The sequence below is a fragment of the Pristis pectinata genome, chromosome 9 (assembly GCF_009764475.1).
Source record: "Pristis pectinata isolate sPriPec2 chromosome 9, sPriPec2.1.pri, whole genome shotgun sequence".
In the NCBI taxonomy this organism is placed as follows: Eukaryota; Metazoa; Chordata; class Chondrichthyes; order Rhinopristiformes; family Pristidae; genus Pristis; species Pristis pectinata.
The window spans coordinates 4,372,103-4,397,695 of record NC_067413.1 but is presented as its reverse complement, the minus strand read 5'-3'; the positions used below and the strand labels follow the sequence as shown (position 1 = coordinate 4,397,695).

General features: G+C 46.7%; 1 protein-coding gene across 2 annotated transcripts in view; it reads left to right on the top strand.

Moving 5' to 3' along the window:
• The first annotated feature begins 15,859 nt into the window (after positions 1-15,859).
• LOC127574555 (carbohydrate sulfotransferase 9-like) overlaps positions 15,860-25,593 on the top strand; it is a 72,407-nt gene continuing 62,673 nt past the window's right edge. The window contains exon 1 of one of the 2 annotated variants that reach the window (XM_052023644.1): positions 15,860-16,252. The gene's annotated coding sequence lies outside the window, so the exon portion shown is untranslated. Of the gene's footprint in view, positions 16,253-17,599; positions 17,651-25,593 lie in introns of those variants that run through there. The other variant, XM_052023647.1, reaches the window with a different exon arrangement.

Below are 25,593 nucleotides of genomic sequence, written 5' to 3'. Positions count from 1 at the left end.
AACCTGAGGGGCAACGTTTTCACCCAGAGGGTGGTGCGTATATGGAACGAGCTGCCAGAGGAAGTGGTTGAGGCAGGTACATTAACAACATTTAAATGGCACTTGGACAGGTACATGGATAGGAAAGGTTTAGAGAGATATGAGCCAAACATGGGCAATTGATAAGATAAGATACCTTTATTAGTCACATGTACATCGAAACACACAGTGAAATGCACCTTTCGCATAGAGTGTTCTGGGGACAGCCCGCAAGTGTCGCCACGCTTCCGGCACCAACATAGCATGCCCACAACTTCCTAACCCGTACATCTTTGGAATGTGGAAGGAAACCGGAGCACCCGGAGGAAACCCACACAGAACTGGTATTAGTTTAGATGGGTTTCTTGGTCAGCATGGACCGGTTGGGCCGAAAGGCCCGTTTCTGCTGTATGACTTTATGACCCTAAGTCGACAAGTTGGTTGACATGGACCAGTTGGGCCGAAGGGCCTATTTCTGTGTTGTATGACTCTATGACTCTAAAGAGACAAGTTGGTCAGCATGCATGAGTTGGGGTGAAGGGCCCGTTTCCATGCTGTGTAACTCTATGGTTCTCAGTAGTCAAGTTGGTCAGCATGGACGAGTTGGGCCAAAAGGCCTGTTTCCTTGTTGTATGACCCTACGACTCTGTGATTCTAAGTAGACAATTCTTTGGCATGGATGAGTTGGGCCAAAGGGCCTGTTTCTATAATGTGTAACTCTATGACTCTATGACTTTGATTTTGGTAAGTGCTTCTTTCTGACCGCGGGATATGCCATTATTGAAAATAACATAAACTTAAAACAATTAAAGAAAGATAAAGCGAAATATTTCCTCTTCACTAGTGCTAAATTTACCAACTGTCTTTTGGCTAAAACATGAAAAGCTCATGTAAACATCTCCTTGGGTGCGTTTGGGAAAGTTCTGTCTGAGCAGAAGTACAGGACAGATTGCCAGAAACACGGTCATGAATTTTCCGTTGACGTTTAGTGTTCCTTTGATGAATCTCTCAGACCATTAGATGTGGAGAGAGATCAACCCTGGTCTTCTAAGGTTCTCAAATGCTTCAGTCCTCTGGAGAATTTCAGTCCTTTTAAATAGTTGATAATTAGAGGGTCAGAGGTCACCTGAAAAACATCCATCAAAGGTTCAGTGGTCCGTGACTGAGGTCTCGATAGTGACAGGGAATGAGAGAGGGCTATGTCTAGCAGGAACTGAGGGAGACCCTTTTTGATAATCATCTGTTTTGAAAGCAAAAAGGCACAGGATATATGTTCACGCATAGAAGGGGGATGTGTGACAGGACAGGTCTGGAAGGATTTCTTGTTACCTTTCATTACATACCCAAAGAATCATTTCAAGTGATGGTGAAGGTGGCTGGGCTAGACATCAAAAGCCCAGTTGGGGCCTAGGGTGGGGGACTGGTGACGATGGCAGATCAGAGATAGGTGCCTTGTGGAGCGTGGTGGGATCAGCTGAGGGTAACACAGGAAATGGGATAATTGGAGTTTCCAAATAAGGAAGTATTGTTACAATTGTAGAGGGTACCAGTGAGGTCACACCTGGAGAACTGTGCACATTCTTATTTAAAACAGGATATCCTGGCATTAGAGGTAGTCCAAAAGAGATTCACAGGCTAATTCCTGGGGTGAGAGGTTGTCCTATCACAAGCAGCTAAAGAAATTAAATATATTTTCTTTGGAGTTTAGAAGAACGAGGGGTGATCTTACTGAGACATATAAGATCCATAGGTGGCATGACAAAGGAGATGTTGAGATGCTTCCTCTAGAGTCATAGGGTCACACAGCACAGAAAGAGGCCCTTCGGCCCAACTGGTCCATGCTGATCAAGGTGCCCATCTAAGCCAGTCCCATTTGCCCACATTTGGCCCATATCCCTCTAAACCTTTCCTACCCATGTACCTGTCCATCTATCTTTTAAAAGTTGTTATTGCACCTGCCTTAACCACTTCCTCTGACAGCTCATTCCATATACATGCCACCTTCTGTGTGAAAAATTTGCCCTTCAAGTCCCTGTTAAATCTCTCCCCTCTCACCTTAAACCTGTGCCCTCTAGTTCTTGATTCCCCAACCCTGGGAAAAAGACTGTGTGCATTCACCCTATCTATGCCCCTTATGACTTTATGCACCTCTATAAGGTCACCTCTCAGTCTCCTACGCTCCAAGGAAAAAAGTCCTCAGCTGTCCAACCTCTCCCTATTTCTCAGTCCTGGCGACATCCTTGTACATCTTTTCTGCATTCTTTCCAGTTTAATAAAATCTTTCTTTCTTTTTTTTGTACAAAACGTTTATTCGTTAAAAACACTACAAAAAACAACCAACAGCAAATACACTGCACCTCGTACAGAAAGAAACAACCCGGCCAAAACCAATACCCACGCAACACTACGCCCGCTACCGCAACACACATCACTTCATACCAAAATCACATCGGTCTCGTCCACGACACACGCGACCCCCTGAGGGGCCCATAAAATCTTTCTTACAGGAGGGTGACCGAAAATGAACACAATACTCCAAGTGTGGCCTCACCAGCGTTTGGTACAACTGCAACATAACCTCCCAACTTCTATACTCAGTGCCCTGGCTGATGAAGGAGGCTAGCGTCGTTTAAGAGGTTCTTAGATAGGCACATGAATGTGCAGAGAATGGAGAGATACGGACACAGTGTAGGCAGAAGGGATTAGTTTAGTGAGGCATTTAATTACTAGTTTAATTAGTTTAGCACAATATTGTGCACTGAAGGGCCTACTCCTGTGCTGTACTGTTCTATGTTCTATGTTGGGAATTAACAATTTTTAAAAAAATTAAAGGATTACTGTGAAGGAGACATTAGTTTCTTCTGTAGCTTCTCCTAAACCTGGACCTCTCCCACCCAAGTGAACAAGGGCAACACCACCACCTGCAGATTCCCCTCCCAGTCACATACCATCCTGATGTATACCTGTTGTTCATTGTCACTGGGTCGAAGTCCTGGAACTCCCTCCCCACAGCACTGTGGGAGCACCTTCACCAGATGGACTGCTGTGGTTCAAGATTGTTCAAGGATGGTCAGTAAATACTGGGCTTACTGACAAACACCCAGATCCCATTTTTTTAAAAAAAAGTACTTGCAACATCCAGATCTGGCACGAAGATTAAAATAATAACTTGGCTTACTTAAGCAGTTTAAATGTGAACAGCTGCTTTTACTGGACTGGTAATCCCGAGTTTTGGATTAGGTATGCAGCAGTGTGAATTAAAATCCTTCCAAGATAACTGGGAAGTTTAAATTCAGTTAATCTGTAGTGAAAAGCTAGTCAGCATTATGATGATGTGTAAACCCATCCAATTCACAATGGTCTTTTCGGGACAGGGGCAGACCATGTATGGACAACAGAAATTGCAGAGAATTGTGAACAGCCCAGTCCATCACACAAACCAGCCTCCCCTCAACTGACTCCAATCTGTACTTCCCCTGCCTCGGGAAAGCAGTCAACATAATCAAAGACCCCACCCACCCTGGACATTCTCTCTTCTCCCCCCTCCCATTGGGCAGAAGATACAAAAGCCTGAAAGCACATATCACTAGACTCAAAGACAGTTTCTATCCCACTGTTTGAATGGACCTCTCACATAATAAAGGTGAACTCTTGATGTCCCAATCTACCACATTGTGGCCCTTGCACTTTATTTGTCTACCTGCACTACGCTTTCTCTGGAACTGTAACACTATATCTTGATTTCCTTTACTACCTTGATGTATGTATGTATGGAATTATCTGTCAGGATGGCATGAAAAACAAAAGCTTTTCACAGTATTTTGTACATGTGACAATAATAAACCAATTCAAATTCCAAAGCACAAAGGTTTTTTCAAGACAAGAGCAGACTAAGGATGGACAACAGACCTCTCTTTCGAAAGGACATCTTTGAACTAGATCGAATTTTGCAACAATCTGATAGTTCCATGGCCACTGTCACTGATAAGTGAATCTGGAATAAAAAGTTATTTGTCTTTCATTTATTAATTTGTCAGGAAGTGAGTATTGTTGGCAAGGTCAGAATATGTTGCCCATCCCTATATATCCTTGAGAACATAGACCATTACAGCACAGTACAGGCCCTTTGGCCCATAATGTTGTGCCATCATTTTATCCCACTCTAAGATCTATCTAACCCTTCCCTCCCACAAAGCCCTCCATTTTTCTATCATTCATGTACCTCTCTAAGAGTATCTTAAATGATCCTAATGTATCTGTCCCCACCACCTCTGCCAGCAGTAAATTCCACGCTCCCACCACTATCTGTGTAAAAAACTTACCTCTGACATCCCCACTATACCTTCCTCCAATCACCTTAAAATTATGCCCCCTCGTGTTAGCCATTTTCACCCTGGGAAAAAGTCTCTGACTGTCCACTCGATCTATGCCTCTTATCATCTTGTGCACCTCTATCAAGTCACCTCTCATCCTTCTTCTCTCCCTAGCTCACTCAACTTATAAGACATGCTCTCCAATCCAGGCAGCATCCTGGTAAATCTCCTCTGAACCCTCTCTAAAGCTTCCACATCCTTCCTATAATGAGGTAACCAGAACTGAACACAATATTCCAAATGTGGTCTAACCAGAGTTTTATAGAGCTGCAACATTACCTGACGGCTCTTGAACTCAATACCCCGACTAATGAAGGCCAACACACCATACACCTTCTTAACAACCCTATCAACCTGCGTGACAACCTTGAGGGATCTATGGACGTGGACCCACAGATCCCTCTGTTCCTCCATACTGCTAAAAGTCCTGCCATTAATCTCATATACTGCCCTCAAATTTGATCTTCTGAAGTGTATCACTTCACACTTTTCCAGGTTGAACTCCATCTGCCACTTCTCAGCCCAGCTCTGCATCCTATCAATGTCCTGTTGTAATCTACAGCAACCTTCTACACTATCCACACCACCACCAACCTCCGTGTTATCTGCAAACCTTCCATTTCCTCATCCAAGTCATTTATACAAATCACAAAGACCAGGGGTCCTGGAACAGATCCTTGCAGAACACCACTGGTCACCAACCTCCAGGCAGAATATGCTCCATTTACTACCACCCTCTGTCTTCTATGGGTGAGCCAATTCTGAATCCACACAGCCAAGTTTCCCTGGATTCCATGCTTCCTGACTTTCTGAATGAGCCTTTCATGAGGAACCTTATAAAATGCCTTACTAAAATCCATGTACACCACATCCACTGCTCTACCTTCAACAATGTGCTTTGTCACATCCTCAAAGAATTCAGTCAGGCTCTTGAGGCACGACCTGCCCCTCACAAAGCCATGCTGACTGTCCCTAATCAGCTTATGCTTCTCCAAATGGTCATAAATCCTGTCTCTAAGAATTTTCTCCAGTAATTTCCCCACCACTGAAGTAAGACTCACTGGCCTGTAATTCCCAGGATTATCCCTACTCCCTTTCTTGAACAAAGGAACAAAATTTGCCACCCTCCAATCATCTAGCACTACTCCTGTGGCCAGTGAGATCATCACCAAAGACACAGCAATCTCTTCCCTCGTGTCCCGTAATAACCTTGGATATATCCCATCTGGCCCCAGTGACTTATCTATCCTAATGTTTTTCAAAAGTTCCAGCACATCCTCTTTCTTCACGTCGACATGCTCTAGCATATCAGCCTGTTGTATGCCATCCTCACAAATGTCAAGGTCCCTCTCTCTGGTGAATACTGAAGCAAAGTATTCATTAAGGATCTACCTCTTCTGACTCCAGGCATGTTTCCTCTTTTATCCCTGATCGGTCCTACCCTCACTCTAGTCATCTTCCTATTCTTCACATACATGTAGAACGCCCTGGGGTTTTCCTTAATCCTACTCACCAAGGACTTCTCATGCCCCCTTCTAGCTCTCCTGTCCATTCTTAAGCTCCATCCTGGCTACTGTGTAACTCTCCAGAGCCCTGTCTGACCCATGCTTTCTAAATCTTAGGCAAGTTTCTTTCTTCCTCTTGACAAGATATTCTACATCTCTTGTCAACCGTGGTTCCTTCACTCCACCATCCATACCCTACCTCAATGGGACAAACCTATCCAGAACCCCATGCACGTACTCCCTCAACAACCTCCATATTTCCATTGTACACTTCTCCAACAACATCTGTTCCCAATTTAAGCTCCCAAGTTCCTGCCTAATAACATCATAACTCCCCCTCCCCCAATTAAATATTTTCCCATATCGTCTGCTCCTATCCCTCTCCAAGGTTATGGTAGAGGTCAAGGAGTTATGTCACTCTCTCCAAAATGCTCTCCCACCGAGAGATCTGAAACCTGGTCAGGCTCATTGCCCAGTACCAGGTCCTGTATGGCCTCTCCTCTAGTCGGCCTGTCCACATACTGTCTCAGGATCCTTCATGTACACACCAAACAAACTCTGCCCCATCTATCCCCTTTACACTAAGGAGATGCCAATCAATATTAGGGAAGTTGAAATCACCCATGACAACACCCTTGTTATTTTTGCACTTTTCCAAAATCTGCCTCCCGATCTGCTCCTCGGTGTCTCTGCTGCTACTGAGGGGTCTGTAGAATACTCCCAATAGAGTGATCGCTCCCTTCCTGTTTCTGACTTCCACCCACACTGACTCAGTAGACGATCCCTCTAGGATGTCCTCCCTTTCTACAGCTGTGACACTGTCCCTGATCAGCAAAGCCACTCCCCCACCTCTTTTACCTCCCTCCCTGTCCCTTTTGAAACATCTAAACCCCAGAATATCCAGCAGCCATTCCTGCCCTTGTGACAGCCAAGTCTCTGTAATGGCCACAACATCATAGTTCCATGTACTTACCCACGCTCTAAGTTCATCACCCTTGTTCCTGATACTTCTCGCATTAAAGTAGACACACTTCAGCCCATCCGACTGACTGCAATTTTGCCTTTTCAACTGCCTATCCTTCCTCACAGTCTTTCTACATCTGCATCTACTTATACAGTAAATGAACCAACCTCTGACCCATCACTCGGGTTTCCACCCTCCTGCAAAACTACTTTAAACCCTCCCCAACAGCTCTAGCAAACTTGCCCGCAAGAATATTGGACCCCTCCAGTTCAGGTGTAACCCATCCCTTTTGTACAGGTCAAACCTTCCCCGGAAGAGATCCCAATGATCCACAAGTCTGAAAACCGGCCCCCTGCACCAACTCCAATGCTCCAAAGAAAATGGTGAGCATTTTCTTGAACTGCTACTGTCCTTCTTGTCGCCAGATTACAGGAAAGGTGTGGAGGCTTTGGAATGGGTAGAGGAGGTTCACCAGGATGCTGCCAGGATTAGAAAGTATGAGCTGTAAGGAGAGGTTGGACAAACTTGGGTCATTTTCTCTGGAGCAGCGGAGGCTGAGGGGAGACCTGATAGAAGTTTATAAGATTATGAGAGGCATATATGGGGTAGACAGTCAGAATCTTTTTCCCAGGGTGAAAATGTCAAATACTAAAGGGCATGCATTTAAGGTGAGAGGGGGAAAGTTTAAAATAGATGTGCAGGGCAAATTTTTTACAGAGAGAGTGTCAGGTTTCTGGAACAGCCTGTCAGAGATAGTGGTGGAAGCAGATACAATCAGAATTATTATCGCTGACATATGACATGAAATTTGTTGTTTTGTGGCAGCAATACAGTACAAAGACATAAAACTACTATAAATTTAAAAATAAATATGTCATGTAACAAAATAGGAATAACGAGGTAGTGTTCATGGTTTCATAGACTGTTCAGAAATCTGATGGCAGAGGGGAAGAAGCTGTTCCTGAAACATTGAGTGTGGGTCTTCAGGCTCCTGTACCTCCTCCCTGATCGTAGTAACGAGAAGAGGGCATGTCCTGGATGGTGAGGGTCCTTAATGATGGATGCCGCCTTCTTGAGGCACCGCCTCAGTAAGATGTCCTCGATGGCGAGGAGGGCTGTGAATGGAGGGATATGGATCATGTGCAGGCAGAAGAGATTTAGTTTAATTTGGCATTGTGTTCGGCACAGACACTGTGGGCCGAAGGGCCTGTTCTTGTGCTGTGTTGTTCTATGTTTTCTATATTCTGGTGAAGGAGCTCCCACAGCACTATTGAGGAGGGAGTTCCAGGATTTAGAGCCAGTGAGAATCTGCAAGTGGCGGTGTTCTGCTCCACCTGCTCCCCTCTTCCGTCGTTATTGTTGGGATTGCTGTGGGAGTAGCCTGGGCAAGTAACTGCAGTGCACTTTGAGAATGGTGCACCCTTCTACCTCTGTTCAACAGTGGTGGATGGAGTGAAGGCAGCCACGGTAGTGTGGCGGTTAGTGTAACGCTTTACAATGCCAGCGACCTGGGTTCAAATCCTGCCGCTGTCTGTAATGAGTTTGTACGTTCTTCCCGTGTCTGCTTGGGTTTCCTCCGGGAGCTCCAGTTTCCTCCCACATTCCAAAGACGTTCAGGTTAGGAAGTTGTGGGCATGCTATGTTGGTGCCAGAAGCATGGCGACACTTGCAGGCTGCCCCCAGAACACTCAAGGCAAAAGATATATTTTACAGTGTGCTTTGATATACATGTGACTAATAAAGATATCTTATCCACGTGTCAGTCAAGTGGCCTGATTGGTCCTCGATGGAGACTAAATTTATATTTCGCAGCTGCTCACTGTGGGATTTAGATGCTCGCTCTGCTTTTATTTTAAGCCTCCAGATTTCTAAACTCTTAAAGTATTTGTGCAGCACTTTTCATAACTTCAGCATAGCCCAAAGCACTTACAGCCAATGGCAAGCTTTGACGCAGTCTCTGTCATCAGCTAAACAAGTTCCAAGTTTAACAGTGACCAGAAACTCTTCTGTAATCAATTTATTGAGGAATAAATATTGAGCGGGACTGGGGAAAAGGTCTCCAGTTCTTCAAGGTTTCACCAAGGATTTCTTCAGTGTCACAGGGTCACACAGCAGAGAAACAGGCCCTCCGGACCACTGAGTTCCTATCGACCATCAAGCACCCTAGCGGTTAGCGTAATGCTTTACAACACCAGCGACCTGGGTTCAATTCCCGCTGCTGTCTGTAAGGAGTTTGTACATTCTCCCTGTGTCTGCGTGGGTTTCCTCCGGGTGCTCCGGTTTCCTCCCACATTCCAAAGACATATGGGTTAGGAAGTTGTGGGTGTGCTATGTTGGTGCCGGAAGCGTGGCGACACTTGCGGGCTGCCCCCAGGACACTCTACGCAAAAGATGCATTTCACTGTGTGTTTTGATATACATGTGACTAATAAAGAAATCTTATCTTATTCTCCCCACATTCCCATCCACTCTCCCCAGATTCTACCCCACCCCTACACACTAGGGGCAATTTACAGTGGCCAATTTATCTACCAACCTTCACCTCAGGGAAACCCACTCAGTCACAGGGAGAATGTGCAAACTCTACACAGACAGCACCAGAGGTCAGGACTGAACTCAAGTCGCTGGAACTGTGAAGCTCTACTGTAGTTCTACTGACTCTGTAGTTCTGCAGCAGAAGCGATCCACGAGGATGTTGCCAGGAGTAGAAGCTTGAGTTATAAGGAGAGGCTGGATAGGCTGGGACTTTTTTCCCTGGAGTGTAGGAGGCTGAGGGGTGACCTTATAGAGGTTTATAAAATATTGAGGAGCATTGATAAGGTGGAGGGTCACAGTCTTTTCCCCAGGGTAGGGGAGCCTAAAACTAGAGGGCATCTGTTTAGGGTGAGAGGGGAAAGATTTAAAATGGACCTGATAGGCAACTTTTTCACACAGAGGTTGGTGGGTGTATGGAACAAGCTGCCAGAGGAAGCTGTAGAGGCGGATACAATTACAGGGTTCAGAAACACTTGGACAGGTACATAGGTAGGAAAGGTTTAGAGGGATATGGGCCAAATGCGGGCAAATGGGACTAGCAAGGATAGACACCCTAGTCAGCATGGATGAGTTGAGCCGAAAGACCTGTTTCCATGGAATGATCAGTATGCATGGCATGCAAAACAAAGTTTTTCACTGTGACAACAATAAACCAATTTGCCAATCTATGACTTTAGAGACTGCTGCACTGTTCCACCCATCTGGGGAGCAAGTGGTGAGAGCAGTGGGAAACAGGGATGATTGACAGGCCTGAATTGGTGGAGAACAGGGACCTCGGAAGGATGTAGGTGCTAACTTCAGGGGCAATCTTATTAAACCTCTCTTCCCTTCCTCTCATTCACCGTAAAGCCCACCTTGGAGTGTCTTAATTATGAGGCTTAGTGTGAAATTTTCTTTGCTAAACCTTCAAAGAAGCAAAGCATAAGTCAAGGTCAAGTTTATTGTCAGATGCACAAGTACGTGTGTGCACAGATGCAATGAAAAACTTACTTGCAGCAGCATCACAGGCACAGAGCATTAGATAAGCAGCATTCACAAGAAAAACAAATTAAACATAAATTATACACAATTTTTGCAAGAAAGAACAAATCATCTCATTACATTTATTATAATTGTTCTACTGTTTTAAATCTGAATTCTAAGACTATATTCTCCATTCTGCTTTCCTTTTGTACTACCTCGATGTACTTATGTACAGAATGATCTGTCTGGATGGCACACAGACAAAAGCTTTTCACTGTATCTCAGTACATGTGACAATAGTAAACCAATACCAGAGGTCAATAACCTTTCATCAAAACTGGAGAAGTAAGACAAGAAGTGTGTGCTTAAATTGCAATTAAACACAATTTTCACAAGAAAGAATACAATTAGAACAAAAAAAGTCCATTTTAGTGCTCAGTGTGTTGCTAAACTCTAGTGATTAGGGTTGTGCCGGTTGGTTCAAGAACCGAATGGTTGAAGAGAAGTAGCTGTTCTTGAACCTGGTGGTGTGGGACTTCAGGCTTCTGTACCTCCTGTGCGAAGTATTCAAACAGCATAAGTGGAGCTTGTTCTGCCCTTTGTGCTTGGACCTGGCTCATTGACAGTGCTCTCCAATTAGACTCACTCCTCTGTCCTTTCCTGAGAATACTTCCTTTACAAATATATTTACTTCCCTTTCAAATGTTCCCACTGAATCTCCGTCTGGACAGTGGATTCTAGATCACAGCTTTAATGTCTCTTCTTGATGTCAGGAGCATTTTGGAGCAGTTCCGAGATTCCCTCATTGTCCCAGAGGTCTGGGTTAAGAGGAGAGATTGGTAAACCATTACTGTCGCCAGGATACAGTGAGATAACGTCAATGTTCAATGGTCACAGACCTTTTCCTGGGGCAGGGAAATCTAATATTAGAGGGCCTCGATTTAGGGTGAGGGGAGAAAGAGGAACTGAGGAGCAACTTTTTCACACAGAAGGTGGTGGGTATGTGGAACAAGCTGCCAGAGGAAGTGGTAGAGGCAGGTACAATGACATTTAAAAGACACTTGGCCACATACATGAATAGAGTCATAGTCATACAGCACGGAAACAAGCCCTTCGGCCCAACTCGTCCATGCTGACTGTGTTGCCCAGCGAGCTGGTCCCATCTGCCCGTGTTTGGCCCATGGCCCTCGAAACCTCTCCTATCCATGGACTTATCCAGATGGCTTTTAAATGTTGCTAATGTGCCCGCCTCAACCACTATTTCTGGCAGCTCATTCCAAATACGCACCACCCTTTGCATGAAGAAGCTGCCCCTGATGTCCCTTTCAAATCTCTCACCTCTGATCTTAAACCTATGCCCTCTTGTATTTAGCACCCTCTCCCTGGGGAAAAGACTCTGTGCTTTCACCCTGTCTATGCCCCTCATGATCTTATACACCTCTATCAGGTATTGGTATTGGTTTATTATTGTCACTTGTACTGAGGTACAGTGAAAAGCTTGTCTTACAAACAGATTGTACAGGTCAATTCATTACACAGCATTGAGGTCATCCCTCAGTCTAGCAACAGGAAGGGTTTAGAGGGATATGGGCCAAATGTAGGCAAATGGGACTAGCTTACATAGGAATCTTGGATGAGTTGCTTCGAAAGGCTGTTTCCATGCTGTATTACTCTATGACTCTATGACTCTAGTTTGGCAAGGTCACAGAAGCAAGTCAGATACTTCAGATTATTTCCGGAGGGATAGAATTGAAAAGTAGGGGAGTTACTGCTTGTATTGAATCTTGGTCAGACCAGACTTGGAGGACTGGGTACAGTTCTGGTTGCCAGATCGTGAAAAGGACATGAAGGTACTGGGGAGAGTGCAGAGGTGATTTACCTGAAGAATGAGGTGTACATGTCAAGAAAGGATGAACGGACTGCGTCCTTTTCTCCTTGAGAATAGAAGCTGAGAGGCGACTGAATAGAGGTCTTTAAATGATGAATGGTATTGATACATTGGATGCAGGGAGAACTCTTCTGATCGTAGGGAATCCTGAGAACAACAACGTGCCCAGATAGAAGGCAAGGTGCTGTTCCTGGGGCTTACAATGGGCACCTTTGGAATGAGGAGCAGAGATGAGTTGGATAGTGAGAAAAACAAAGGGTGTCTAAAACCAGAGGACATAGGATTAAGGTGAGAAATAAGATGGTTAGAAGTGATCTGAGGAAAAATATTTTTCAGTCAGAGGTTGGTTGCAATCTGGAACACACTAAGAGATGAGATATCTTTATTAGTCACATGTACATCGAAACACACCGTGAAATGTATCTTTTTGCGTAGAGTGTTCTGGGGGCAGCCCGCAAGTGTCACCACACTTCCGGCGCTAACATAGCATGCCCACAACTTTCTAACCCGTACATCTTTGGAATGTGGGAGGAAACCGGTGCACCCGGAGGAAACCCGCGCAGACACGGGGAGAACGTACAAACTCCTTACAGACAGCGGCTGGATTTGAACCCGGGTCACTGGCGCTGTAAAGCGTTACACTAACTGCTACACTACCGTGCCTGCCCTAGAGAAGATGGTGGCAGCAGATGTTCTTAAAGTACCTAGATGAGCACTTGAAACGCCAACGCATAGGATACTACAGACCAACTAATGGTAAGTGGGATTAGCTTCGAAGGGTATTTGATGGTTGGCATGGACATGATGGGCAGAAGGGCCTGTTTCTTACATTGTGACACTACGACTCTAATAGGGGAGGCTAAAAAATGGAGCGGTCAGAGTGGGACTGAGGCTGGGAATAAAAGTGGCAGATGACGGGGTAATTCTTTGGACCAAGCAGAGGTATTCTGCAAGTGCAGTCAGAATCAGAACTAGATTTATTATCACTGACATATGATGTGAAATGTGTTGTTTGGCAGCAGCAGTACAGTGCAAAGACATAAAATCTATAAATTACAAAAATAAATAAATAGTGCAAAAATAAAGAATAACGAGGTAGTGTTCATGGGTTCATGGATCGTTCGGAAATCTGATGGCGGAGGGGAAGAAGCTGTTCCTCAATCATTGAGTGTGGGTCTTCAGGCTCCTGTACCTCCTCCCCGATGGTAGTAACAAGAAGGGGGCTTGTCCCAGATGGTGAGGGTCCTTAATGATAGATGCCGCCCTCTTGAGGCACCGCCTCTTGAAGATGTCCTCAATGGTGGGGAGGGTTGTGTCCGTGATGGAGCTGGTTGAGTCTACAACCCTCTGCAGCCTCTTGTGATCCTGTGCATTGGAGCCTCCGTACCAGATGGTGATGCAACCAGTCAGAATGCTCTCCACCGTACATCTACAGAAATTTGAAAGAGTTTTTGGTGACGTACCAAATCTCAAGCTCCTAATGAAGTAGAGCCACTGCTGTGCCTTCTTTGTGATTGCATCAATGGGTTGGGCCCAGGACGAATCCTCTGAGATGTTGACACCTTCTGCGTTTGGTTTCTCCAGTGTGGAGGAGACCACATTGTGAACACCGAATCCAGCAGACTGGATTGGAAGTGGTGCTAGTGAATTGCTGCTTCACCTGGAAGGAGTGTTTATGTCCCTGGGTGGTGGGGAGAGGTAGACGGGCAGGTATTGCACCTCCTGGTGTTGTATGGGAAAGTGCCGTGAGAAGTGGAGTGGTTAGTGGAGATGGAACAGTAGACAAGGGAGAGGATAGGAGGGGAGACATGCCTGGTGGTAGAATCCCATTGAAGGTGAGCAAACTTCTGCAGATATACTGCTGAAAGTATCCAGACTTGTTGCATCACGGTCTGGGATGGCAATTCGAATGCACAGGAATGCAAGAAGCTGCAGAGAGTAGTGGACTCAGCCCAATACATCACGGGCACATCCCTCCCCACCATCGGTAGTATCTATGGGAGGTGTTGCCTCAAGAAGACAACATCCATCATCAAAGATCCTCACCATCCAGGCCATGCCTTCTTCTCGCAGCTACCATCAGGCAGGAGGTACAGAAGCCTGAAGTCCCACACCACCAGGTTCAAGAACAGCTACTTCCCTTCAGCCATTCGGTTCTTGAACCAACCGGCACAACCCTAATCACTAGAGTTCAGCAACACTATGAGCACTTTGATCACTTTGCACTAAAAGGGACTTGTTTTTTTTGTTCTAATTGTGTTCTTTCTTGTAAAAATTGATCTTATGTTTGTTTTTCTTGTGAATGTTGCTTATCTGATGCTACGTGCCTGTGATGCTGCTGCAAGTTTGTATTGCACCTGTGCATTCCTGTACTTGTGCATGTGACAGTTCAACTTTCACTTTGAAAAAATGACAAAGGATGTCATCTCTCACCTTTATTCTCCATCCACTCTGTTTTTGACCTCCTACATTGTTCCAACATAAGCTCGAGGAACAGCACCTCATCCTCTGATGTGGCCCTTGAGACTTAAGACTGAGTTTAATAATTTTTGGTAAGGCAGATATGGCTGTAGCTTTCTGTTTTATTTTGTTTCTTTTCTCTCTCTAATTTAGCATGACAACTTCGCTTTCCACCCTCTCAAACGTATTCTCCTTCTCTTCTCTCTACCTCTCCCTCTCAGCAAGTTAGTAGAACAGTTCAGCATGGGAACAGGCCCTTCGGCCCACCATGCCTGTGCCTACCGTGATGCCAGATGAAACCAATCCCATCTGCACGTGGTCCATATCCCTCCATTCCTTTCATGTTCATGTGTCTGCCTAAATGCCTATTGTATCTGCCGCTACCAGCTCCCCTGGCAGCCCGTTCCAGGAACCCACCACTCCCTGTGTAAAAAAACTTCCCCCTCTCACTTTAAAGCTGTGACCTGTAGTATTTGACATTTCTACCCTGGGAGAGAGTTCCAAAATAAAAAAGCAGCTGCATCTAGAGGTGGTGAAAGGCGCTACAGAAATGCAAGTCTTTTGCGAAAGTTGGCAAATTATTTGGTTTTCCAATTATGTACTGTAGCTTTGTGCCAAATATAATATCAACCTTAAACTGTGTATCAATTGGGGGTGGCTCATTAACCCTGTGTTTGACATGTCAAAATTGGATCATTTCTTAAAACCATTTCCAACGGGATAGCAATTGTCATATTTTTTTAAAAATTTGGGTCACTCAAGAGAGTTGATGTTGCCTTAATCCAGCCTGTTAATCCCGTTTTTGTTGAAGCTTTATCCCCTGCTTTGTTGCCTCCTGCCATTGTAATGTTTCATTCCCCTCAACCTCCACCCCCTTCTGTCCCTCACTCTCCCCCTCCCTCCCCCTCTCCCTCCCCCCTCCGTCCCCCCTCCCCCTCCCCTCTCCCTCCTCCCTCTCCACCACCCCCTCTCCCCACCACCTGCCCTCCCCCTCCTCGTCCCTCCGCCCACTCCTGCCCCCTCCCCTCTCCCTCTACCCCCTCTCCCTCCCACCTCCTCCTCCCCTCCCCCTACTTGCACCCCCACCCCCTCTCTCCCAATCCCTCCACCTCATTCCGTATTCTCTATCCGTCCCTCCCTCCCTCTCCCGGAACAAAGCCCGTGGATATCAGGAGCGGCTGTGCGGCCGATCCCAGCCTCTCCTCCCTCCCTCCCTCCCGTGACTGGACGGGATCGTGTCCTGGGGGATCGAGCGAGGCTGCAGACGGGAGCGGCCAAAGGCGCCGACGGGGCTGAGCCAGACGCCGGGTCCGGGTCCGGGACCGGGACCGGGACCTGCCCGCTGCCCGAGCAACAAGCTGCTCTCAGACCGCTCGCCCATGACAGGCGACACCTTCCCTCTCCGTCTGTCAACTCCTCAATAAAGGAAGTGACAGGAGGGAAGAGCCAGAAGTGGGAGGATATTTTTGACCATCATTTATTGCGAAGAGAAGTAAGTTCACTCCGGTCACATCTGTGGAGCCTGCGCCTGAAAGCTCCTGATCTGGTGAGTGTTTGCAATCAGTTTTTTAAAACAAAGCAGCTTGTCTTGTTTCACCGACTCTCCGCCCCGAGCTGGAGATTGAACACAAAAGCCTGTGGGATGTGTGGCGAGCTCTCGGTGCCGGGATGTGGCCGAGGAGCTCGGTCACTCTGACCCAGTGAGAGAGCGGAGGCCTCGGTGTTGTGCAGCGAGGTACCGGTTACCAGGGGTTTCTGCGCCGGGGTCTCTCACCTTTCCCTCTTTCACCCCCTCCCCCACACCGCTGCTTCCCTACCTCCCTCTTCCCTCCCTACCTCCCTCTTCCCTTCCTCCTTCCCCTCGCCTACCCCTCCCCCTATCCCCCTCTTCCATCCCCTACCTCCCTCCTCCCTCCCTCCCTCTTCCCTCCCTCCCTCTTCCCTCCCTCCCTCTTCCCTCCCTCCCTCTTCCCTCCCTCCCTCTTCCCTCCCTCCTTCCCTCCCTCCCTCTTCCCTCCCTCCCTCTTCCCTCCCTCCCTCTTCCCTCCCTCCCTCTTGCCTCCCCCTCCCGCTACCCCCACCTCTTGCCTCCCCCTACCCCCTCCCTCTTCCCCCCTCTTCCCCCTCTTCCCCTTCCCCCCCCTTCCCCTCCCCCTTTCCTTTCCCTCCCTCCCCTACCCCCTCCCTCTTCCCTCCCTCCCTCTTGCCTCCCCCTCCCTCTTGCCTCCCCCTACCCCCTCCCTCTTCCCCCCTCTTCCCCTTCCCTCCCTCTTCCCCTCCCCCTTTCCTTTCCCTCCCTCCCCTACCCCATCCCTCTTCCCTTCCCTTCCCTCCCTCCCTCCCTCCCTCTTCCCTTCCCTCCCTCTTCCCTGCCCTCCCTCCCTCCCTCTCCACCCCTCCTCCCCCTCCGTCAATGCACATCACGCGGAGAGATAACAGACTAGCTCTTCCAACTAGTTCTAGCTGGTGGAGCCACTGCCTCACAGCTCCAGAGACCCAGGTTCCATCCTGACCTTCGGTGCTGTCTGTGTGGAGTTTGCACGTTCTCTCTGTGACCGCGTGGGTTTCCCCCCGGGGGCTCCAATTTCTTCCCACATCCCGAATATGTGCGGGTTTGTGGGTTAATTGGCCACTGTAAATTGGCCCCGGTGTGTGGGTGAGGGGTAGAATCTGGAGGGAGTTGATGGGAATGTGGGGAGAATAAAAAACAGGTTTATTGTGGATGGTTGATGGTCAGCAGACACTAGGTGGGCTGAAGGGCCTGTTTCTGTGCTGGGTCACTCTATGATAGTTCCCAGGGTAGAGGGGATGGGGGGTCTACAATAAAGCATCAACACAAGATGAGCTGGGGAGGGGGAAGGTGACTGCGTGAGTGATTTTTTTTTCAGCCTGACCCTGTGGACGGAGTGATTGCCAGCACATCATCTTCCTCGAGTTGCTGAGGGTCAGTATAGCTGAACGGTGGTATGACCTTGCTTGCTATGCCTCAGGTGCTCTTGACCTTGTCGACATGTTGCTTCCCATCAGTCAGGAGCTGCCTCCCAACAGACCACACTTAGAGTACTGTGTCCAGCTCTGGTCGCCTCATTATAGGAAGGATGTGGAAGCATTGGAAAGGGTGCAGAGGAGATTTACCAGGATGCTGCCTGGTTTAGAGAGTATGCATTATGAGGAGAGACTAAGGGAGCTAGGGCTTCTCTCTTTGGAGAGGAAGAGGATGAGAGGAGACATGATAGAGGTGTACAAAATATTAAGAGGAATAGATAGAGTAGACAGCCAGCACCCCTTTCCCAGGGCACCAATGCTCAATTCAAGAGGGCATGGCTTTAAAGTAATGGGTGGGAAGTTCAAGGGAGATATCAGAGGAAGGTTTTTTTACCCAGAGAGTGGTTGGGGCATGGAATGCGCTGCCTGGGGCGGTGGTGGAGGCAGGTACATTGGTCAAATTCAACAGGTTGCTAGATAAGCACATGGAGGAATTTAAAATAGAGGGATATGTGGGAGGAAGGGGTTAGATAGTCTTAGACAAGGTTTAAAGGTCGGCACAACATTGTGTGCTGAAGGGCCTGTATTGTGCTGTACTGTTCTATGATTCTGAGAAAGGTCAAGCCTTTCCCTCCCATAGCTTTAAGGTGAGAAGGGGAAAGGTTAAAGGAGTTAGATGTAGAACACAGTACAGCACGGGAACAGGCCCTTCAGCCCACAAAGTCTGTGCCCACCATGAAGCCAATTTAAACTAATCCCATCTGCCTGCACGTGATCCATACCACTTGTTCTCTCCCTGTTCATGGGTCTGTCTAAACACCTCTTAAACACCACTATCGTATCTGCTTCCACCACCGCCCTGGGCAGCACGTTCCAGGCACCCACCGCTCTTTGTGGGAGGGGGGGACACTTGCCCCATACATCTCATAGAGTTATACACCACAGATACAGGCCCTTCGGCCCAACTGGTCCATGCCAACCAAGATGCCCCAAGATCTTCTTTAAACTTTCCCCCTCTCACCTTCAAGGTATTCCCTCGAGTACTCGACACTTCTACCCTGGAAAAAAGGTTCTGACTGTCTACCTGTCTTATATACATCAATCTCCCCTCAGCCTCCAACGCTGCAGAGAAGACAATCCAAGTTTGTCCAAACTCTCCTAGTTAATACTCTCTAATCCAGGCAACATCCTGGTGAACCTCTTCTGCACCCTCTCCAAAGCCTTCACATCCTTCCTATAGTCCGGTGACAAGAACCGCACACTGTACTCCAGTTGAGGCCTAGCCGAAAAGTTTTGTACAGCTGCAACATGATTTCCCAACTTTATGTGTGGGATAAGTTTTTTACACAGAGAATGGTACTTGGAGTATTGTGCGCAGTTCTGGTCCCCCCATTACAGGAAGGGTGTGGAGGCTTTGGTGAGGGTGCAGAAGAGGTTCACCAGGATGCTGCCTGGGTTGGAGGGTAGGAACTTATAAGGAGAAATTGGACAAACTTGGGTTGTTTTCTCTGGAGCATCGGAGGCTGAGGGAAGACATGATAGAGGTTTATAAGATTATGAGAGGCATAGACAGGGTAGACAGTCAGAATCTTTCTCCCAGGGTAGAAATGTCCAATGCTAGAGGACATGTATTTAAGGTGAGGGGGGAAAGTTTAAAGGAGATGTGTGGGGCAAGTTTTTGTTTACACAGAGAGTGGTGGGTGCCTGGAATAGGCTGCCAAGGATAGTGGTTTTTAAGAGGCTTTTAGATAGACACATGAATATGGATCATGTGCAAGCAGAAGAGATTTAGTTTAATTTGACCGTGTTCAACACAGACGTTGTGGGCCAAAGGGCCTGCTCCTGTGCTGTACTGTTCTATTTTCTTGGGTAACACACTCTCAGGGAGCAGTGTCATTTCAACTTTTTTGGTGTTTGTGGCTTGAGGAAATAAGAAACAGAGGGAGGAGTAGGCCATTCATCCCCTCATGTCTGTTCCACCATTCAATAGGATCATCGCTGATCTTTTACCTCAGCATCACTTTCCTTGATTCCCTTAATATCAAAAAATCGATTGAGCTATATGCCTTGAATAAACGCAGTGACTGAGCTTCCACCACCCTCTTGGGAAGAGGATCCAAAGATTCACCACCCTCTGGGCAAGAAATTCCTCCTCATCTCAGCCCTGAATGACCGACTGACCTTATTTTTTGACGTGACCCCTGGTTCTAGTGACCCTGGCCAAGTGAAACTTCCTCCCTACATCCAGCCTGTCGAACGCCAGAAGAAATTTGAGTTTCAATGAGGTCACCTCTCATTCTTCTAAACTAGAATATACAAGCCAGGCTGGCTTAATCCTTAGATTGTTATCTCTCGCTGTACAACATGTATCTGTACCAAGAGGGTTTTATACTAATCCGGAGGCTGATTTGAAATAATCTGAACTGTTTTGAGAGAAATTAATAATTCCTGATGACTTGGTTGGTAACTGGTTTCAGCAATAAAATCACTGAAGGATTTAAGGGTCATAAAGTTAATTAATTTGCTTAGTTTTTAGCTGAAGGGGTTGTTTCCAGGCATGTGGTAACTGGCCCCGTAGAGGTCTAACTTTTATAAAAGATATTGTGAGCTTGAGTTGAAGATGGTGTTCTGGCTTGCTGGGAGAGATAAAACCTAGGGCTCAACAACATAAGATGGTCTCTGATAAATCCGGGCAGGAATTTGGGAAAAACTACCTGGGAAGTGGCGAGAATGTGAAGCCACAGGGAGGTGTCGAGGTGAACATCAGAGATTGGTTCAAGGGGAAACTAGAGAAACACACAGGGGACAGAGGGATATGGTGAGATAAATGGGAGAGGGCTTAAGTGGTGCACAAACCAGATGGGCTAGAATATAGAACAGTACAGCACAGAACAAGCCCTTTGGCCCACAATGTTATGCTGATATAGCTAATCCCTTTTAGCTACAGAATGCCCCTATCCCTCCATTTTCCGCTCATTCATGTACTCATCCAAGCCCCTCCTAAAAGCCACCCCCTATCAGGCAATGCATTCCAGGCATCCATCACTCTCTGAGTAAAAAAACTTACCCCTCATGTCTCTTCTGAACCTACCCCCTCTCACCTTAAATGCATGCCCTCTGGTATTGGATCGCTCAATCGTGGGAAAAAGATATTGCTTGTCCACCCTATCTATTCCCCTCCTAATTTTATACACCTCCAACAGATCACCCCTCAGCCTCCGCTGACGTCTGAATGGCCTGTTTCTTTGCTTTTTTTTATCTGTACAGAGAATTTATTCTCATATTTCCATACCACCTGGAAAGAGTCCATTCAGCCATCGAATCCCAGAGCATGCTCATCAATCCATTCCCCACTTATTTTTCCTGTAATCTACTCCTTCCCACATTCCCATTCACTCCTCCACAGCTGCTCACCCGCACTAAGGGTTAATCTACAGTGGCCAATTAACACACCAGCACCCTGGGGGGGGGGAAACCCACGCGGTCACAGGGAGAATGTGTCAACTCCCCGCTGAGAGCACTGTAAATCAGGATTGAACCCAGGTCGTGGAGCTGTGAGTCAGCAGCTCTATCTGGTGTATGTTTGTGCCACTCTTTCATTCTTGAGATAAAGAAAAGGACAGATGAGCAGCTGCTCCCCAATTGAAAATTGCCGTGAAGTCAAGTCGAGTTTATTCTTCATGTGCACAAGTACAATGAGGTACAGGTACAATGGGAAGCTATCTTACAGCAGCATCACAGGCACGTAGGTACAGACAACACACAGCATAATTATACATCAATTATATAAGATAGTGAAGGGAAAAAAAAAGACTGTGTGCAAAACAAGATATTAGTGCAAAAATAAAAGACACAATCAGAGACAAGTCAGTGGCAGTGCAAGAGGTGGTCCATAGTGTTCCGTTGCTGAGGTAGGGTGAAGGTTGTGCAGGTCGGTTCAAGAACCTGATGGTTGTAGGGAAGCAGCTGTTCCTCAACCTGGTGGTGTGGGACCTCAGGCTTCTGTACCTCCTGCCTGATAGTAGCTGTGAGAAGATGGCACGGCCCAGATGGTGGGGATCCTTGATGATAGATGAAGCAAGGCTTAAAGCAGGGAGGGCAGAGAGCTTTATAGAGTCATACAGCACGGAGTCAGGCCCTTCGGCCCATCTCATCCATGCCAACAAAGGTGCCTTCTGGAGCTGGTCCCATTTGCCTGTGTTTGGTCCATATCCCTGTAAATCTTTCTTATCTGTGAACCTGTGCAAATATCTTTTAAGCATCGTAACAGTTCCTGCCTCTACCACTTCCTCTGGTGGCTCGTTCCATATACCCACCACCCTCTGTGTGGGGAAAACTTTCTCCTCAGGCCTCCTTTACATCTTTCCCCTCTGACAGACCTGTGCCTCCAGTTTTAGCCTCCCCTACAGTGGAAAAAGATTGTGACCATCCCCTCATGATTTTATAAACCTCTATAAGGTCACCCCTCAGCCTCCTACAATCCAGGGAAAATATTCCCAGCCTATCCAACCTCTCCTTATAATTCAAGGTCGCCAAACCCAGAAGTATCCTTCAGTTGAGGTTCCCAGAGGTTTTGGCAAGATTTTTTTAAGCTAAGATCTTTATTAGTCACATGTGTACATCGAAACACACAGTGAAATGCAGAGTGTTCTGGGATACAGAAGTGTGTATGAAAGCTTGGGGCCCCCACTGAGTATAAGGTTTCAAGTGGATATAAAGATGGCTCAAAGTGGAAAAATAAAAAGAATAAAGATTAGAATTTGTAAAACATCTTTCATGATATTAATGAACAGAAGGAGATTGGATAAACTTGGGTTGTTTTCTCTGGGGCGGTGGAGGCAGGGCAGGCACGGTGGTGTAGCAGTTAGCGTAACGCTATTACAGCGCCAGTGACCCGGGTTCAATTCCCGCTGCTGTCTGTAAGGAGTTTGTACGTTCTCCCCGTGTGTCTGCGTGGGTTTCCTCCGGGTGCTGCGGTTTCCTCCCACGTTCCAAAGACGTACAAGTTAGGAAGTTGTGGGCATGCTATGTTGGCGCCGGAAGCGTGGTGACACTTGTGGGCTGTCCCCAGAACACTACGTAAAAAGATGTATTTCACTGTGTGTTTCAATATACATGTGACTAGTAAAGAAATCTTATCTTATTGCATGATTAACACATCCAACCAGGGACAAATGTCTAGCCTTGGCTCTCCTATCTCCTCCTCCTCTTCAACTCCCACATATATTTCTTCATCCTACGTTCCCTTACGAGTCCAAACCTCTACTGATCTCCTCCTTGAATGTATTTGGTGGCTGACCCTCCACAGCCCTCCGGAGGAGAGATTTCCAAGGATTCACCAGCCCCTGAGAGAAGGAATTCCTGCCTGTCTCCCTCTTAAATGAAATGGATCCACTGAGCATAAGGAAACCAGCATCTCAGCCTTAAGCCTGTGAAGCCCTCTCAGAATCTTATTTTAGTGAGAGCAACTCTCATTTTTCTATGGAACATAAGCCAGCTCTATGCAATCATTACTCATAAGGATTGATGTGAAAGCCTTGGAGGAAAGTTATATGAATGTTGTCTGGAGAATTTCACTCGTGATGGGAGATTGGTTGGGTTGGGGTTATTTTCTTTGGAAGACAGCAGACTGGGATGATTTAATTGAGATGTATAGAATATGAAGGACCTCCTCTAATAATGTAGTGATCACACAGCTACCACAACGGTCTTCTCGCCTGCACTCCCACCTTCAAGGATCTGTCACTATCAACCCTTCGCTCTCCCTGTTCCTTTACATTCACCATTTAGTTCTGATAAATAGTTTTTCAGAATTTATCTCCCTCTGGGAGTATTTTCAGAAGTTTTATTTTCCATTTTATGATTCCATCAGCATTATTGTGCTTTTGTACCAAATTATTTTGCCTCTCCTATTTCCTATTGCTGAACTCCATCTGCCACAGACCTGCCCATTCTGCCCATCTGAAAACAAAATCAGCCTTTTGCAGCAGCAACACAGTACATTACAAACAATAACTGTTTGTAATGTACTGTGTTGCTGCTGCAAAAGGCTGATTTTTTTTTCATGGCATTTATACCCTGGGTACATATGCCTGTTGACAATAAACTCGAGTGTTCCTTGAAGCTAGCTGGACATTAAGCCAATGTAGGAGGGGCAGCTGACCAGCAGTGACCTAGACCCTGCACGTGGAGGGGTAAACATAGCAGCAAGTGGATTTGCACCCCTCTTGATCCACTGCTGACTGTCTGTATCAGCTGAGAACTGGCTGCAAATGTGACATCAATCCCAGTGACTGGGGCAAGGCAGGGGGTAGAGAAATGGGGTGAAAACAGTGTTGACACAGTGGGTCAATAGGACGGGGAGAGTGGAGTTCTTTAACAAAAAAAAGCTAGCTAGGATACAGTTAATGTAGAAGTAACGGGCCATTCAGCCCATCTTGTCCATGTCAATCTCCACCCAGTTTATCTGGTATTGGCTCATTATTGTAACATGTACTGAGATGCAACTTCTGAACACTAGAGGGATACTCAGCTTTAGAACATCATAAATTGGTTTAGTCCATGAATCCATAAGAAATAGGAGCAGAATTAGGCCATTCAGCCCATCGAGTCTGCTGCACCATTCAATCATATCTGATTTTTTTTTCAACCCCATTCTCCTGCCTTTTTCCTGTAACCCTTAACCCCCTTACCACTCGAGAACCTATCAATCTCTGCCTTAAATACACCCAATGACTTGGCCTCCACAGCCATCTGTGGCAATGAATTCCACAGATTCACCACTCTCTGGCTAAAGAAATTCCTCCTCATCTCAGTTCTAAAAGGACGTCCCTTTATTCTGAGGCTGTGCCCTCGGATCCTATCCTCTCCCACTGATGGAAACATCCTCTCCACGTCCACTCTATCCAGGCCTTTCGGTATTCAGTTTATTATTGTCACGTGAACTGACATACAATGAAAAGCTTTTGTTTGCGTGCCATCCAGACAGATCATTCCAGACATCATTTCATCGAGATAGTAAAAAGAAAACAATGCAGAATATAGTGTGACAGTTATAGAAGAAGTGCAGGGCAGGTGGACAAATAAAGTGCAAGGGCCACGACGAGGTAGATTGGGAGATCAAGAGTTCATCTTTAGTGCATGAGAAGTCTGTTCAAGAGTCTGATAACAGCAGGTTGGAAGCTGTCCTTGAGCCTGGTGGTTCGCGTTCTCAGGCTTTTGTATCTTCTGCCCGATGGGAGGGGGGAGAAGAGAGAATGTCCAGGGTGGGAGGGGTCCTTGATTATGTTGGCTGCTTTCCTGAGGCAGCAGGAAGTGTAGACAGATCAATGGAGGAGAGGCTGGTTTGCGTGAGGATTTCATCTCAGTCCTTCTATTGCTTTATTGATGCACCATAGAAAGCATCCTGTTGGATGCCTCACGGCTTGGTACGGCAACTGCCCTGGCCGTGACCTCGAGAAACTGCAGAGAGTTGTGGACACAGCTCAGCACATCATCGAAGCCAGCCTCCCCAACATGGACTCTGTCTACACTTCTTGCTGCCTCGATAAAGCAGCCAACATAATCAAACACCCCTCCCATCCCGGACATTCTCTCTTCTCCCCCCTCCCATCGAGCAGAAGATACAAAAGCTTGAAAGCACGTACCACCAGGCTCAAGGACAGCTCCTATCCCACTGTTATAAGACTATTGAACGGTCCCCTAGTATGATAAGATGGAGTCTTGACCTCACAATCTACCTCGTTATGACCTTGCACCTTATTGTCTGCCTACACTGCACTTTCTCTGTAACTGCAACACTTTATTTTGCATTCTGTTATTGTTTTCCTTTGTACTACCTTGATGCACTGTGTAGTGAATTGATCTGTATGGACGGTATACAAGACAGTTTTTTCACTGTAC